The sequence below is a fragment of the Lasioglossum baleicum genome, chromosome 1, assembly GCF_051020765.1.
Source record: "Lasioglossum baleicum chromosome 1, iyLasBale1, whole genome shotgun sequence".
NCBI lineage: Eukaryota > Metazoa > Arthropoda > Insecta > Hymenoptera > Halictidae > Lasioglossum > Lasioglossum baleicum.
In genome coordinates, this window is record NC_134929.1 from 15,003,109 (window position 1) to 15,021,443 (window position 18,335).

General features: G+C 36.1%; 1 protein-coding gene across 3 annotated transcripts in view; it reads left to right on the top strand.

Annotated features, from left to right (window-relative positions):
• Positions 1 to 18,335, top strand: part of LOC143221731 (uncharacterized) — a 48,075-nt gene that overhangs the window by 21,708 nt on the left and 8,032 nt on the right. The window contains exons 2-3 of one of the 3 annotated variants that reach the window (XR_013011842.1): positions 6,306 to 6,467; positions 6,679 to 18,335. The exons of 1 other annotated variant lie outside the window; for it this stretch is intronic. The gene's annotated coding sequence lies outside the window, so the exon portion shown is untranslated. Of the gene's footprint in view, positions 1 to 6,305; positions 6,472 to 6,678 lie in introns of all 3 variants that reach the window. One more of the 3 variants, XR_013011841.1, reaches the window with a different exon arrangement.

The following is an 18,335-nucleotide window of genomic DNA, read 5'->3' on the forward strand; positions in this document are numbered from 1 at the left end:
TCACCGCGGCTTCTGTAATTCGAGTGTCTTCTCGTAATCCGCGGATTTTTAAACCGACTTCAGGTGTCCCCGGCTCTTCGTGTCCTCGAGCCGGGTATCTCGAGTATCGACAAGTATCTCACGTGTCTCACGTAACACGAGAGTATCGTCCCTTTCTCTCCCAGCTCTTTATAGGGTTCGCTCTGCTCGATACTACATGACTACATTTACTACATACAACGACGCCCGTTCAAGTAGTCCAGACAGCATTTGCTACCTAGCCCAGCCGCGGAGCCGCAGCAACACGCTCTGCATTCGCGCCGTATGTATATTCGAGTACGCGTAAATACATTCATGCGAACGCGCCAGCCCTGTCGCCTTGACATCTTTCTCTTCCTTTAATTTAATTCGCGGCCGGGTCTCAGCTCCGCAGGCCAACGATATCGTATCAAGTACGACCTGTTGAGTGGGACTCTCCTTTAATCACGTAACGACAGCATAGCAATTTGTCCGTTCCAGCACGTTTGGTTTTATTTCCCTTGCAACGCGCGGTTCACGTGGAAAAGTTCACTTGTATAAATTAATCATGACTAGACTCCGGATTTTATATGCATTTATAACAAAAATGAGCTAGTGCAATTTAAAACAGTGAAAATATTAAAAGACTTTGAGGGAAGAAATAACATTCAATTTGGTTTCTATTTTTTGCAGTCGATGCAGATAATTTTTATTTTTCACAAAGATCCGCGGTCTACCTATAACATTAAGTACAGTCTTTTTATATAATTTTTTGTACTTCTACGGTCACATACAGTATACAGGGTGTTCGCATCATTACTAGCCAGCTTTCAAAATTTCAAAAACTAGTGTGATTCGAAAAAATATGAAAGAGGAAAAGTTACACTGTTTTTTGCAACCAATGTAATAGTGTCCGTAATTCACTAGCACTAACAGCATAAAGGATTTTCTTATTATTTTGTATTGGATAATTTTTGTTCCACTATAATATCGTTAATTAATGGGACGCGATTTTGACTATTGAAAACCCCCATTTTTGTATTATCGAGAAATGAGAACGCGAATCCCGCACCCTTGCAATCCTAGAAAAAGGAATCTGCTCCCTTAAGAGTATTAATATATGTATTATTTACACCGCATTAAAATTATTAACGAAGAATATAAATTTATATTTAGCTCCTGCGTCTTGCAATTGATGCGCAAACTTTTTATTTTGCATAAACATCCGGAATCTAATAATGACTAACGATACCTTTTTTATTATGAAAGACAACTTCTAATATGTACAGTAGGGTGGCTATTATTTACGCTTGTCGGGAAGATTTGCGAGAAAAACAATTTTATGAGTAGATAGCGGATCTTTATGCAAAATAAAAATTTTATACTTGACTTACATCAAATTGGAGTGAAATAGAATTTTCTTTTGTAATATGTTTAATAGGTGAAAAAATAATATGAAAGTATTTTTAAATTCTTCTAATGTTTTTACTGTTTTAAATTGCACGTACTCATTTTTGTTATAAACGCATAAAATCCGCTGTCGAATCATCGTCACAGTCGTTCATGCTAGGAGTTCAGTTCGCCTTTATCCAATGTGCGCCCGTGTTATCAACCGTTAGTCAGTTGGATAAATAAATGTTTTCGGATCTAGCGGAAGCATTAAAAAATTCTATTACTCACACGATTCTGCAGAAACCGTTGCGCGCGTGATTAATGCTTTTTTCTCGATGAATATTCCGATAACTTGTTTAAATAAACAAGATTACCAATGCTGTTAAATGAACGTTTCTCTTGATCAAATAGTACGGGCGTCAATCATCTTAATCGGTATCCGTTAAAAGATAGTTAACTTTATACAAAGCGGCGCGGCGGCGCCACGATTCTTTTGATATCTGTAATTTCTCAACACGATTAGCCCTAATTGATCTGACTCACACAACGGACGAATGGGATTAAATTCCGTCGTATTGGTACAACATACTACATCGGAGGATTCAGGGAAACAGACATGCTGTTACGCGTGGCAGTCACTTTGGGGCGCGGAGATTTGTACTCTGTCGAGAGAGCCATGAGCTTGTTCTCACGGATCGATATTCGTATGATATACTAGCTGCACAGACAATATGTTCCCTGGAGCCGTGTGGGTGTACTCTGCTCGGTATGTTCGGTTCATAGACCTTGTCCACGGCTCGGTAAATGTTTCTAATGTTGTAAATGTTCTCTTCTAGCATGTCCATTGTTCAACAAAATTGAATCTCTGAACCCTTCAAAATTTATTTCTTAGCTATGCTTATACAGTGACGCACCAAAGATTCCCACCGAAAATATCTCCATAGTTTCAGCATCAACTTTTCCCAGCTGTAAAGAAGGCAATTCGAGTGCGAGAAGCCGAAAATATCGGATCGGAACGGGTTGTGAATTTTATTCGGGATCTTGGACGAGTTTTGTCAAAACTGTCAAGAATCCCGATACATTCGAGAATCCTTAAATTTTCATATCGACTATCGCGTTCTCGCACATCTCTATTTATTAGTAAGCTGCGGATCTTCTGTGCAAAATCAAAACTTTGCAAGTCAATTTCAGGGAACAGGAGTTCAATTAAAATGTATTCCTTCTTTTGATAATATTTTTAAATACTTATAATTATAAGAATTCAGTCTAGCTAGGCTTTCATTTGAAAATTGATTGTTTTAATGCAAGATCATTATGCAAGTGGTTATAATAATTTCAGTTCATGAAAGAAATACAGTGGATGAAACATTTGATGTTAAGAAGTTAGTTTACCCTCTTCAAAATCGTGAACAGTCCGACTTGAGCTAATTTTGTACATGTTTCCCTTTTCATTCCGATACAATCGCACGAAGGTCAGGGGATACAAAGCATATGTCACCAGTGTCGCCACGTGGCACTCTCTTTGCGAATGTTTCCCTCCCTTCTATCACAATTTGTTGTACGAAGAAGGGGATGTTTCTGCCACATTGTCGATTTCTTAAATACACAAGTGTTCATAGGACTTTAACAGAACACAGAAGTTGATAAATAGTCCTCGAATTTTATGCATTTGTGACAAAAATGACCAGGTGACTAAACTGTAAGAACATCACAAGAGAGAGTTTAAGAATACATTTGAGAAAAACATTTTCATCTATCTTCAATTTTTCACAATTGAATTGCACTACTTAAATTAGATAAATATTTAAAATACCATGCAGCTTGGTTATTCCACTGAAAAGGTTAACTTCATTGATTAATTAAATAAGCCTTAGTTTTGTGTTTATAGTATAAAAAATTTCAACTAATCTATGTAATACTGCACACAGATATTATTTTTGCAGAAAATAATAATTTAAGGAAAGGAAATTATGTAATGTCGTTAGAAAAATGCAAAATGGTACCAGTTTTTTCTCCGATAAATCCAACATAATTTCACCCATTAAGAATATTTAAAATTATTAGGTTGGCAACTAAATTCGCGTAATTCTTTTATTGTATCATTATAACCTCATTCAGTGATCATTCCTCTTGAACTGTATATCATTGGGAAGCTCTGAATTTTGCGATTAATTTGATATAAAATACTCGTGCTTAAAAAATACATATTTAAGTGACTTTGTTTGAGAAAATGTGGAGGTCGCGAACTTAGTTGCTAACCTAATAATTATTTATTTATTTGGATTAAATTATATATTTAGGTTTAAAATTCGTATACAAAAATTGTAGATTGCATAAACGTCCACAGTCTAGCTATTATTACTCCGCACAATACTTGCGTGTGTTCGAAACACTTTTTCGTCAGCTTACATTCCAGTACAACCCACGGTCACAATACATTTAATCTCGCCATTGCTAACGACGAATTGACCTTCTACGATCTCCGCTCCGTTCAACACAGGCGCCCCACATAAAATCACCATAATTTTTCAATCACAGATACAGTAAGAACAAACGAACGAGCTTTCCGCAGAATTTATGAAATTCCCTGTTCCCTTATCGAAGCGAAATCTGAAGGGATATCCAACCGCAGGAAAGTTCAATGTCCAAGGGAGGACACGTGCGCGCGAAGGTCAAATGACTTGCGAAATACGAATACGCTTTGACGTCACAACTTGTAACGCGGTTGCCATACCCAAGGGGATTTAGTATCCCAATAAAATGTGTGTTATAATACGTTAGGTGTACGAAAGAATTCGGAGCTTTTAGTTTTACGCTCCTTAAAGCCACTTCGAACTGAGATGCTCGCGACGCTATTTCGGTCGTTTTAAACAATCTCACCTTTCACTGTTTATTGCTCATAATTCTACTGAATTATCTTCGCGTTACTACCACATATTCAAGTTATTGGCACATGCAAATAATATTATCTTGTCAATAATCCCGTTAAAACAACTGACAATTTTTGAAAATGTTAGTAATATTACAAAGACACGATCATAAACATTAATCTTGCATAAATCATTCTATAATTTGCAGAAAGTAAGAATTTGCAAAAATCTGTAGTTTTGTAGATATTGATGGAGAAAAACTGATTTTTGTTTTTACTTTTTACATGTGGAATTTTATTTATTTATAATGGAATTAAATAGATGACATTTAAAACAGCAGAAAAATCGAAAGGTTCAAGAAATATTTATGTATTATTTTCAACATATTCAGATAATTAAAGAGCTAAGTAGATTATTATTTCGTCCGTCTTTCTTGCAATTGATGTTGAACATTTATATTTTGCATAAAAATCCGCAGTCTAATAATAATTAAAAAAATAATTAAAAATAATTAAAATAAAAATATCCTACATTGATTGTGGGAAGCAGTAGTTAAAGTAGGAAGCCCATGTCAAAATTGTTTTGAACATTCGCCGTGTTAATTGATCAAAATCGCTGAAAATATAAATACAATAAATTCAATCAAATTTTGTTATTTTTATAAGGCAACACAGCCATTTTTAATGCTCGGTAATTCAGTGTGATAGTCTTCAATGAAAACGTAAAATGTCACAGTCTAGTTTCTCAATATTTACACGTAAAATCAAAAATAAAGTGAAGTGATATAAGATCACACGAACACACCTATTGAACAATTTACTATTTCTCGGTGAGGGTCATCGACCGCGAGACACGTGCGCGATGGACGTCGCGCGAGTTATTCGATTTCACCTTCGCGGATTCGCGAGTGTAGCACATCGAAGACATTCGCTTGTCGATCTGGTATGCACTCGAAGAACGTAGACACGCGTTAAGTAAATGTGAGCGGTGAGCATAAGGTAAACGTTCCTATTCGCGGCTACGTTCCTATTGGCGACCAAGTTGCTGGTAAGAAGCAACAAGAATTTCTAGCAGCAGAGTGCGCGCCCTCAAAATAGTATTAGACCAAGTGCAAACATCATTACGGCCTTGAAGCATAGAAAACGATAATTAGGGGAGATTGGGGTAAAATAGCGAACGGGGTAAGATGGAGAACGTTATGTTTTGCCTTTATTCGCAATACAATATTCATTTCACTCATTGTGCCATCTACAGGGTGTCTCAAAATTCCTTCAACATCCGGAAATGGGAGCAGGTTCCTGGGATCATTTGATGCAAGATTTTCCTTTGCAAAAATGGCGTGCGCGGCTTTATTAAGAAGTTATTATCGAAAAACACGGACCAATCAGAGCGCGACCTAGACGCGTGTTGGCACAGTCGGCCCGGCGCGCAAACTGTCAACTGGCCAACTGTGCCAACACGCGTCTAGGTCGTGCTCTGATTGGTCCGTGTTTTTCATTAATACGCCATTTTTGCAAAGTAAAGTGTTGCTTCAGATGATCTGAGAAACCTCCCATTTCCGGATGTTGAAGGAATTTTGAGATACCCTGTATACTTATAAATGGGCGAACCATCATTTGTCGTTAAAGTAGAGATTGGATTAAACAAAAGAAAGTTAATTGGGATTAATCGTTTCAAGCAAGTGGCTTGTGAGAACATAAAAATCGAATTAAGGAATGAAAACTTAATGAAAGGTAAGTTTTACATGATTTGTGTAGATTTTAATATCACACATTGGTTCAACATTAATTTGATGTCTAAATTCTATTTTAATGAAAATTATAAACATAACCTTCATGGGGCATGACGGTGGGGGTAAGGTGGTGAGTAAGAAGGAACATAAAGAGGCTGACAAAGAATCTACTGTTATTCTGAAGTTTTTTGCTGTCCTCAATAAAGCACTCCAAGGAAAAGATTTCATTATTAAATGTGATTGACGAAAGTGTAATTGTTCATTTCATTGTTGTCCCCTGTAATGCGATCCTTCAAGTGAATTTTGATCCTCAGGGGTGAGAGGTCTCGAGAATAACGTAGATGACACGAGACACCTGCCCAACTGTCTGTCCAATATTGAACGACTATAAAGGACGCGCGAGAGAACAGATTAATATGCAGTAGGAACCTGTCGCCGGAGTTTGTTAATTCTGGTCCGGATTCGAGTGATACGAGGCAAGTGTCGGTATTATCACAATTCTACTGATCGTCCATCAAGAGATGGCAGTAGCACGGAGTGTAGCGCGGAGTAGGGATGTCACGTGGTTCCTACAAGTTTCTCACTGCCATCTCCTGATGGACGATCAGTATGTAGAATACGTTATTTTCTTGTTTTATCCCAGTCCATGTTCACGGTGAATAAGTGATTGCTTCAACTTTTTCGCAGACTTGAGCCGTGGAGGGAGGACGACCGCTTCGTTCGCCATCTTCTACTGATTCTCTTTCTTTCCTAAAAACCGCGATGTCTCTAGACCACTGGTTCTTAACCGGTGTTCCGCGAGCTTTTTGAAAGTGTTCCGCGAAAAATTGCGCGAGAAATATATTAAATATAATATATTTAATAACATATTTTCTAAAATATATTTATTTCTACGCGGGATGTTTTTGTTAGTTTTTTGGATCATTAATTTTGGTGTTCCGCAAATTTTTCATATAATCACAAGTGTTCTTCCCTGACTTCAAAAAGGTTAAGAACCACTGCTCTAGACTCTAGACCTCTAGACAATTCCGGCCGTGACGAATTCTTCTTCGTGTACGCTTCTGTTGACACTTGATACTTCTTAGAGACTGACTTTTCTCAGAACCGCACGAAAGATAATTCCAACGCGAATTGTTTTATCTTATCTTAATTGGTAACGCAAAACGAAGTTATTTAAACACAGTGTAAATAAAAAAAAAATTTATCTCCTGCAGAATTTTGTAGGGCTAGAAGATGAATAACTGTTGCATTTCGTTGGAATTCCTGATAGCCGGTTATTTAAAAACATTGTTAGTAAATGAAATCAAAATTTATCTCCTGCAGAATTCTGTAGGGCTAGAAGATGAACAAATGTTGCATTTGTTAGAAAAAAGATTTAAAATAGTAGAAAGATTGGAAGAATTTAAGAATATCGATCATTTAAATCGTTAAAGAAATAAGAAATTTTGTTTGGCTTCTGTTTCGTGTAATTTATACAGAAAATGTATATATTGTATGCAGTTTTGCAGACTAATAGTAACAGAAATTTAATTTCTACCATATGTCTCACTTTTCTTTTTCAAAAATATTATTTTTAAACATGGGTGTCATTGAGACTGAAAAGTCCTGGCTTTTTAGAAAATAAATATTAAATGTAATCTACACGATTACCTTATTACCATACGCATATACTATAGTACATATACATGTACTATAATTAACCCAATATTTAGATAATGACCATGTCTGTACGAAAGCACACTTGCACACTCTGATGTTTCACGGTATTCGGAGTGCATGCCACCTAGTTACGTGTAAAAAAAATCATTAAAACACCGCGCGCTAAGAAATATGTAATTTATGTGCATTATTACACGTATGCATGTATTACACAGCGCGATTCCAACAACTGGGCCAGGCTATAGCACTGTTCGATAAAAAGTTGGAAAAAAATCATACCGGAATATTTTGCCTAGTCTAGCGACTCTCTCCCATTCTATGACACGATTATTTTCGCAATTGCATCGGTGCATTTATCAACTGACTATCGACCTGCTAATTTCTCACGGAAACTAATTGTTTGTGTCATTTTCCATATAAATGATATAAAGTGAATACTTAATTCACTTGATAATTCCATATTGTCATTTATGATGTATGTACCATATAATCTGTACCATTTGAACAATCCATTTCATTCAGTTTGTGAGGATTTTTATTAATAAGACCTATATTGGCTATTCAATGATTATCTGTCATGTACATTCGGAGAATGATCAATCTGAAAATCAGAGCGAACCTTGCTGTAGAAAGAAAAATCGAATTTTATTTAAGTTTCTGAATTATATAATTTTAAGTTTCATGCATTTTCAATTATTTAAATATTTACAAATGTTAAAATAATGACTAGACTGCGAATCTTTATGCAATTATGGCTTTCGAAAATATTTTAAAAAAGGCTAGGATATAAAATACGACAGAATTTAGTACGATTTTCATTTATTTCAGATCTGTGAAGGCTACTACCACGGAAAATAAGATTCTATTTGATTCGAGTTTCTCTCTCTCTCTCTCTCTCTCTCTCTGAAAATTCGTCTATAAAAATTACAAATTGTATAAACATCCGCAGTCTAGTCTTAGTACAAATTAAAACTTTCCTTTGACCAACTTCGTATACGTACACAATATTCTGTTCCAATTTAATCTCTTTCACAAAGTATGGTCGAAGGTTCCGCAAGTCTGATGGACAATTAATTCTCATTTAAGTGTGCTATTACTAGCGCATGGACGATGCTTAATAACGCTGCCGTTAGTGCGTAAGGGTAATTAATTTCTTACAACGGCGTAATAAATATTTATTAAAGTAGATTACAAAAATCTGTTATGGCCCGATACTTTTACATGCCGCTATATGGGGTGGCACACAATTCACAACTGTAAAGGAGTTCTCGTGTAAAATTAAATAACCGTGGAACAAAATTTTGTCCATCAAGACTTTTCATGTTAATTCAAAATTCTTTACATTATTAATTTTTGTCATTGCACCAAACATTTCCAGTTGAAGCCTTCCATTTTTCCCAAAATTGATTTCCTCTACTGATGCGAATGTTTATAAATATTGACAGCGAGATAGGATTATTGATTTTTTCCAGAATTGTTTAAGAGTGCAAACTTACAGACTGTATTATAGCTCGTTCGACATAAAACAGATACTTGTCGCAACTAAAATTATCAAATGCCAGTTACGTTCAATGACATCATTCAACAAACATACGAATTGGATTTTCATGAAATTAAATAACTGACAGAGAAAATTATATTCTACATACGTGTTTCATTTATTCTTCACACTTGTCTTTCGTTTTAACGGACAGGAAGATTCTATGAGATACAAGAAATGTGTTAACGAACATTAACGCAATTAACTATTGCAATACACACCACAGTATTAGGGACACCCCTAGTGATTTTTGTGTCGTAGTAATGAGCACCTCCTTCACTATAATGTACGTAATGCTAACGGCTTAATTTTTTTTGTTAAAAAGGAAATAGGAATTTCTTTTTATATTTTTATTGTATCGAGGTAAATATCTAAATAATAATAGAACTTTCCCCTATGCAATTTAAAGCAGTATAAAGAATGTACGATCATGTGAACAACAGTCGTTTGGTGATCGAGATAGAAGAAAAATTATGTTATTTTCACCTTGTATAAAGAATGTTTTCTCAAGTCCTGAGATTATAAAAATATGAGAATGATTGATAATTTTGTTTGCCTTGCTACGAGAATACAATCTCATTGAATTATACAAATCTATCCAGAACAAAATATATTGATTTTTATGTATTTTCATCTCATTGGGAAAAATACCCCAGTAAAACGTACAGCCCCAGTAATAGGTACATTTACCCTATTTCCTGCTGTAAGATGGATTGCGATTTAATGACTTTTTTATGAAGAAAGATAACAGGACACAATAAAATAAAAGACAACAATATTACTATGGCTCGACGTCGCTACGTAAATGTGCTTTTAAAAACAATTAATTTGATGAAAATGTAGCGAAAGGTACGGATACGTTTGTAATACACGTGTTCATTTTCATCTAATTAGGGAAAAATACCGCGGTAAAACGTACACGCTAATGCCGATCTAACTGTGCCATTATCACCCTGAAGGAGCCTCAAATTTCAGTAAACGAAGTTATCGTCTTTTCATCTAGAATTTCGGCAGTTCCTGGCGGAGTGTGATCGAAGGTGTTCCGCTGTTCGACCAGACGATTAATGCCGATCTAACTGCGCCATTACCGGCCCGAAGAACAACAATGGCGCAGGTGGTCTAGTATTTTCGGCCAATAGTGCGTACGCGAATCGTTCACATGAGTGAAGTTGGTATACATACCGTAACATATAGACGCGGTACATAAGGGAGGGGTGGGTTGGTCGGTTCACCTCGATGTGGTGGAGCGAGGCTTTGCGGGGGTGGGGAAAAAGAGAGAAACGTAAAAGGGAATAGGTAATACCGTGGGAAAACAGAAGAGAGGAGGGTAATCGTAAATAGATGCGGGGGAAAAAAAGGAAGATACAGGAACGGGGTAAACGAAGTGGTGAGGGGGATGTAGCGATGATAAAGATAGGGAAAGGAGAACGAGAAAAGCCTCGAACCATGGCGAAAGGGGTGAGGAAGAGGAGGAAAACGTGGAAGGCAGGTTCTGCGCACGTGCGGGCCACCGGCACCTCGATCGATCCTCCACGTTACGAAGAGTCGTTACGAGCCCGAGTACCGGTACTCTATACTCTATGAGTTGGCATATACTAACAGCCGTACTGTCAACCAGCCATAGTGCGCTACTCGAAAATTTTCAGCCATACGAAACTAAAGAAATACTCCTTCTAATGGCACTCTCTCGTTAACCAACGTATCACCACACCCGCCCGCCAGGCTGGCTCCTGGATTCGACATAGCTCGTTTGGATTCTTCCACACGACTGCCGACTGGAGAATATGCTGGAATTATCTGAACTTATTGGGGGCCGCAATACACGGGTAATCGAATGATCGCATCCACTTCCAATAGCAGACCCTTTATTAGAGGATATTGAACCTTTTAACCAAACCTCTCGGGGGATGGTTCACGGGGGTTGTTAACGCCGCGCTCCGTTTTCTTCATCTCTGTTATCTTTTCCAGATACTATCGAACCCTCGATAACTAGCACCCACCCTGACTTGGAAAATTCCGTAAGATAATATTTTTTAGACCCTCTGAGGATCTCTACAAGTCGGAACGAATATTATTTAACCCCTGCAAAGCTCCATAGTAATTCATAGTAATTAATAAAATAATCTCCGGAATCACCCCTTTCAAGGAAGTACAACATTTTCGGGACACCCTGTATAAAAGATTCAGAAGACGATCACACACAATTACGTAAAATTATAAATTATTCATACAAACGTCAAACGGAACAACATTATCAGTTTAAACTAAACGCAAGATTATTTATTCAACAGACAACCTTCGTATTATTAAACAGAGTATTACGTCTGCAGAAGGGAAGGGAAAAGAAATCTTTTGCTGTATTCCGAAAAAGACTAAACAATCTGTTAGTTCTGCATCGTATTAAACAATTATCATCTTTTTTCTAACATAGCGAGTACTATAAATCCTTAACAGTCTGCTGGCGGAGGTGATTAATTTTGATCCAGATTGCTGCTTATCGCAAATGACTCATTCAATCTACAATTCACAACGCATATTTTAAATCAGTAGAATAAACAGTATGGATATAGTCATAATTGAATATTTATCAGAGATGAATGTTAGAATTTCGTGAATAAATCATACATTTGCACTTCATACATACTTATAGATATACACAAGCATTTATGTATTTCCTGTGATATCAAATTCGCAGTTCTTTCAGCTATCTTGTGATATCATAACCGTACGTAAAAAAATGAACAATTTATCGTTTTTTGTGTCTGATACACTGTACTGCGATACGGCGTAATACAGTAGTGGATCGAAAAATTATTTGAACACTATATTATCCCCGATCAATTCTAAGATGTTCAATTAAAATAAAAATGTTCTAAGAAACAATGTACTTTTTCCTCCAATAATTTCGATGAGTCGGAAATGATAATATTTTGTATTTCATCGATTCATTTCTATTGCAAATGTTCGAACGAATTAATTAATCAGGATTACTTGAACTTTTTAATTTTCGACTTGACTATTTCAATTTTTTCCAGGATGTGCATAATAAAACAGTGAAAATGAAATGAACAAATTTTTTCTGAAATAATTTACACATAACAGGAAAAGATACTTCAAACGACCTTAGGAATCACTCCCCTCAAAGAACTACAACAGTGCGAATATTTTTGCGAGCGACTGCAACTCTAAGATCATCAGCACTATCTTCAAGATGTTCTACCCCTTCGCAAAAATATACTTTTTTTAATGAAAAATATCGAAGAAATTAATGCTTGTGAATAAGTTGCTTAATCGCAATGGTTTATTCTCTCTCAGCGCGCAATCGAGCTCGCGCAAAATGGAAGGATAAACCGTAAATGGGGGTAATAAATCATAAAAGCGAAGAACTACGGCCAGATCCGATGTACAAGTTTTTAATTTTCATCGCCGGAAAAACGGGGGAACCTTGAAACCCGTTGAATATCGGTATTGATTTATTGCCGATTTAATGAGACACGATACATCTAACGAAGCAAAGGGGAGTATCGCACAACAAGCAAAATACTGTTCGGCTCCGCAACGGTGGCTACTCGCGACCGAATCAACGGGGAGTCATTCACGTCGAATGAAAAACCCCCGGTTCTGGCGAGCCTTTGATCGATTATTCATATTTCACAATCGATGTGTTTGTCTGAAAGAGAAAAAGACTAAAGCCGTCAGTTGCCATGGGAAACATCGGTGTCTTTGTCCCGAGTCGTGATGCACGTATTCTTTGTTGCTTTCATAAATTACCAATGATAATTATCAATTTAAGATTATTTCGTTTGGTTGATCGTATATAAAATTCTTCAATCGTCGTTCCCACTCTTTTTCTTTAAACAAGATTTCAAATTAACTCGTCAGCAGTAGAATTTTATGCATTTTGCACAAATAAATAGGCGAAATGCATAACTGTAGAGACATTAATTTAACGATATTTATATATTATAATCTTTGAATTGTTAAAGTTTTTAAAAGAAGAAATATATTTTTGTTTAACTTTTGCTTCTTATGATCAACATAATTTTGCATAAAGACCCCTGCAGTATACTTAACTAGACAGCGGATTTTAAGCGATTATGAAAAAAATGTAAAAATATGGAGTCGTTATTTTTCAGCAGTTAAAATTATTGACGTAAGGAGTCCATTATCATTTATCTCCATTTCCTTGGAAATTATGAATACGGAATTGACGTCATCACTAGGAGATGCACGTATTCTTTGTTGCTTTCATAAATTACCAGTGATAATTATCAATTCAAGTTCATTTCGTTTGGTTGATCGTATAAAATTCTTCAATCGTCGTCCCCACTCTTTTTCTTTAAACAAGATTTCAAATTAATTCGTCAGCAGTAGAATTTTATGCATTTTTGCACAAATAAATAGGCGAAATGCATAACTGTCGAGACATTAATTTAACGACATTTTTATATTATCTCGGACTTGTTAAAGTTACTAAAAGAAGAAATATATTTTTGTTCAACTTTTTGTTTCTTATGATCAATATAATTTTGCATAAAGACCACCGCAGTATACTTAACTAGACAGCGGATTTTAAGCGATTATGACAAAAATGTAAAAATACGGAGTCGTTGCTTTTCAGCAGTTAAAATTATTGACGTAAGGAGTAAATTTTCATTTATCTCCATTTCCTTGGAAATTATGAAAACGGAATTGACGTCGCCAAGTACGAAAAACACAAACGACTAGGAGATAAAATGAGTAGGAGCACAAAATAGTAAAAACATTGGAAGACTCTAAAAGTATTGTTATATTATATGTTAATACACACATACATACATACACCGTTCGTACTTCAACTCTATAATTAATATTCTTATGTATATCAATGGATACGAGGTTCTCTAATATTTTTCAACTTTAAATTGATGATCTAAATTTTTTAAATGAACATCTACTTAAATAATGCCCAACTCTGGTCAGAAGTTACTTCGGCAGTTAAACTAAACAAAACTAAAATAGCTACCTGTCACAAGAACACAGTTTACATGGAAATACATAAACTCTGACAAGTAAACTAAACCCACGAGTCTTAACCCCAATGCGTTCCTTGAGGTAGAAATTCATAATTTTTACATACTGTAAAATGTAAAATGATTAATCTATTTTTGTCTGTATTGTGACGTTACATAATGAAGCCTAATTTGTTGCTGTACACTGTGCAACAAAATGAGCGAGATATTATCACAGAATCTTTTATTCAATTATTTCTGACGAGCGTATGACAAGCGAAATAACGTTTTTGATTACGTCACGACGAAGCTGTGATCTAACAAAATTTATTATGGACTGTTTATGCATTTTCTTTACGTCACTGGAGAGTGTCAGCAATTCGATCGCCACGATCCACTAGAATAGGCATGAAATAGCAGAACGAATAGGAGGAATTGTGGATGTTATGCGTTCAGCCGCATAAAGAAAACTAACGTATGCTCGGAACGAAGCTCGAACTCGATATGTTGTTACGTCTTTATTGCTTAAAACCGCAAGAAGCTTTGCACTCGCCTAATACCACATGTGTGTCACGTAATGAAAGGTATCGGCGCTTCTCTTAACCTTCGTTCGCAATACAACGACAACGCGACAAATCTGGTTACTCGACGGACTCGTTCGAGGCGTGGAGACGGCGACAACCGACAGACAGTTAGGCCACTCAGGTAATTCGTCGTTGTGTTTCTGAAACCGGACGAAATCATCGGCGGACGTCCCAAGCTTTTATCACACCTCGCGGTGTTCTACTTCTACACGGTTTTTACGAGCAGTTTGCATGCAACCTGTACTTTAAGTCAATTAGGACGCTTAGAGGGTTACGTGCACCTAGAAATGATAAAAGCGAAGTCGGCATTTCGCACCTAGAAACAGAATCGCCAGACTTTTCTCGCCAATCTACCTTCCCCTTCTACAACTCCAGGCGACCTCAGGAAACGCCTCTTTCAAGGAAGTACAACATTTTTAGGACACCGTGTATATGTGAAAGTTATCGAAGCAGAATTGAAAAAATATACATATCATTTATAAGCAACATAACTTGGAATTGTGGTATGATCATAAAAATGAAATAACTCGTAAACCATTTGCACTCGGAGCAATTTTAACTCGAAAATTACTATACATTTCTTCGGACCTAGAATATAATATTTCCATTCCCTATGATTTTTGAAATTTTATGGATATGAAATTGGTATAATATTGGGTTGGCAGATAAATTCGTTCGGTTTTTTACATTGGAGTAAATCACAAAAACCAAACGAACTTATTTGCCAACCCAATACTTCGTACCCAGAAGATTTTCGTAAAGGAAAAAGTTACTCCAAATCATCTGAGGAACCACCCCTTCCAAGATTCTCCGACATTTTTGGGACACCCTGTATATGAGCAGTTTTTCGAAAGAAGAAAATCTGAAATATTATTTTTCTGAAAAGATGGGATATACATATACGAGACGAAACCTTGTCCTTGTTTCAACTAAAGCGACATAGTTGTGGGAGGAATAACAACGTGATACAGTTATTTTCTTGTTGCATCAGCCCCCATGGCCATAGTATGAAAATAATTCGGTTAATAGGAGCAGAGGAAGAGACGTAGACACGATGACAGATTTATCCGTCGTTTAGCAGCGGCGAAAAATAGCGGCTTTAATCTTCAACAAAATGAATGCCGTGATCTCGTTAGCCGCGATACACGCCGTGGAAATTAAAAACTCCGAATCGGATCGGCGAATCACGGAGACACGTAATTACCGGGTATTGCGGAGCCTGGGGGTTGATTTGCATTTCGATGCAGTTACCATTCAACGGCGTAATCTCATTTACGTCAATTATTATGGCCCGCGAAAGCTGAGGAAATGTAGTTCCTGTAGGTTGCATACGTAGATGCCTCGCGTAACGAATATTAATTTCCCGCTCATGTATATTAGTGTTTTGTGACGGCGATGGAAGCAATTTGCTGATAATTTCATTCCGATTTTCTTTTATTTCACTCGGACCAATAGTTGACGCAATTAGTTAAGTATTTTTCGATAAGCTGTGAATGTACGCCGGTGTTGTTCAACTATTATACAATGACTTCCATTAATATTCGGACGCTCTAAACAAAACAATAACTTTTTTTAAAGTTAAAGCAATTAGTGTACCATACGATGTGAAGAGATATTTTTTCAAAAATTGCAACTGGTCAGAATTGTAGAGAAAATACTAAAAATTGCATTTTATTATAGTTTTTTTATGTGGGCCTATATTGAACATTTTAAAAATACATCATTTCGCAATACATCAATTAATTAAAACGTAATTCGTTAAAAATACATCAGTTCAAAACGATGGACATTGAAAGATGTAAGAATCTTTAGGTTTATTGCAGTTAGAGGCCGAAAATTGTGAAAAACTGCAATTTTTACCATCTTCAAAAATTTTCATAATATGTTTAATTGATACAGATATACAAAATGTAGATCTTTTTAAACTTTCCATATAAGCCCGTATAAAAAAGTTGCAAAATACAGCTGTTAGTATTTTCTCTGGTATTCGGACAACTAGCATTTTTTCTTGAAAATTTTGGTCATATTATGTAGCAAACCAATTGTTCAAACTTCCCAAAACATTTCAAATCGTATGATCCAATATTAAAAAAGTTATCGTCATTTATGAGTGTCCGAATATTAGTGGGAGTCACTGTATATTAATTGCAAAAAGAAGGTACAACTGTACGGTACCGATTCTATTTGCCAATAAAAAAATTGTCAATGAAAAAATGTTTAGTAAAAAAGAAGATTGCATGATATTTGTTATAATAACTACTAAAGATTATTGTCGCAGTTTTTGTTATCTTAATCTCTTTCGAAAAACTAACTTCTCACTGTAATTGGTGCAAGATAAAATCATAGAAGTAGCTTCAGTTACACAGGGTGGGACATCACATATTACCATTTCGATTTACATGACTATTATTATTCGTAGCGGAAAATGGTTCACGTAGGGTCGAATGGTATGGAGAGGGGCACATTCTGACGTTAATAATTTTTTGTAGGTGGAAGCGTGGAGGACATATAAAGGTCATTAATTTTTTTTTTAATGGAAACATATATTTTTTATCCCGTCACTTAATGCATCTTGATATTCTTTACAAGAAAGTGTTAACCCACTTATGTGAAAAAATTATTTTTTTCAGAGATGTGAGAGGTTTTATGTGACGATCATTTACAATTTACGTCATAACTTGCGCAAATAAAAACGCAATTTGTGACAAAAAAAGATAATTATTGGTGCATTAACCTCTGCTCTTTAGCTCCGGATGCTGGTATTCAATAGAATTTTTACCGCGCGCAGAACCATATTGCTAATCATCAACAAACCAGACGCGATTTTTTATGATATTTAATATTCCTTTCACTTCAGTACTTCAGGCATCGAGAAGTACGAAATGCATGTAACACGTTTGATACATCGAGTTACAACAGGTATATGCAGTACTTAGCCAAGAAATATAGCTATTTTATAATAATTGAATTAAAGATATTTTTATATACTAGAACTTAGAATAATTGACATAAAGAGCCCTAATTTTTAATTGAATTCGAAACATAAAAACTAAAAAATTCTTGTCCTTATTTCTAATCATTTCGAAACAATAACTGCTAAAAAATCGCAAGAATCCTTCGTAAATAATTTTATAAAAATATTATTAGTAATCCACAAGATTATCTAATCCCGACTTTGCCGAGTCGTCAGATTAAGCCGTGTCCCAACTCTACCTTCCCCTTCTACAACACTGTTCCCCCGCTTCCGCCGCGGCTTGGTCACGTGACAGGTTCCGTCTCTGCCGTGCATGTGTCGCAATGTCATGTGACTAATCCAGTACTGGCACAGAGAGGGTAACCTTTCCCCCTCGATTCATGCTCCCTCTCCTCATCTGGCGACTCTGGACACGCATTCGTAATAGTCAGCCGGCGTACGGAATAATTGGCTACGTTTCACCATAAATATCCCTACGCATAGTATATTTAGTACCGGCGACTGACATTATGGTCGTCGAACGTCCACGCGAGGTGAATATTTAACTTGCAATGTACCAAACGCTGTAAAAATAATCGTACGAACCTGTTCTTGAT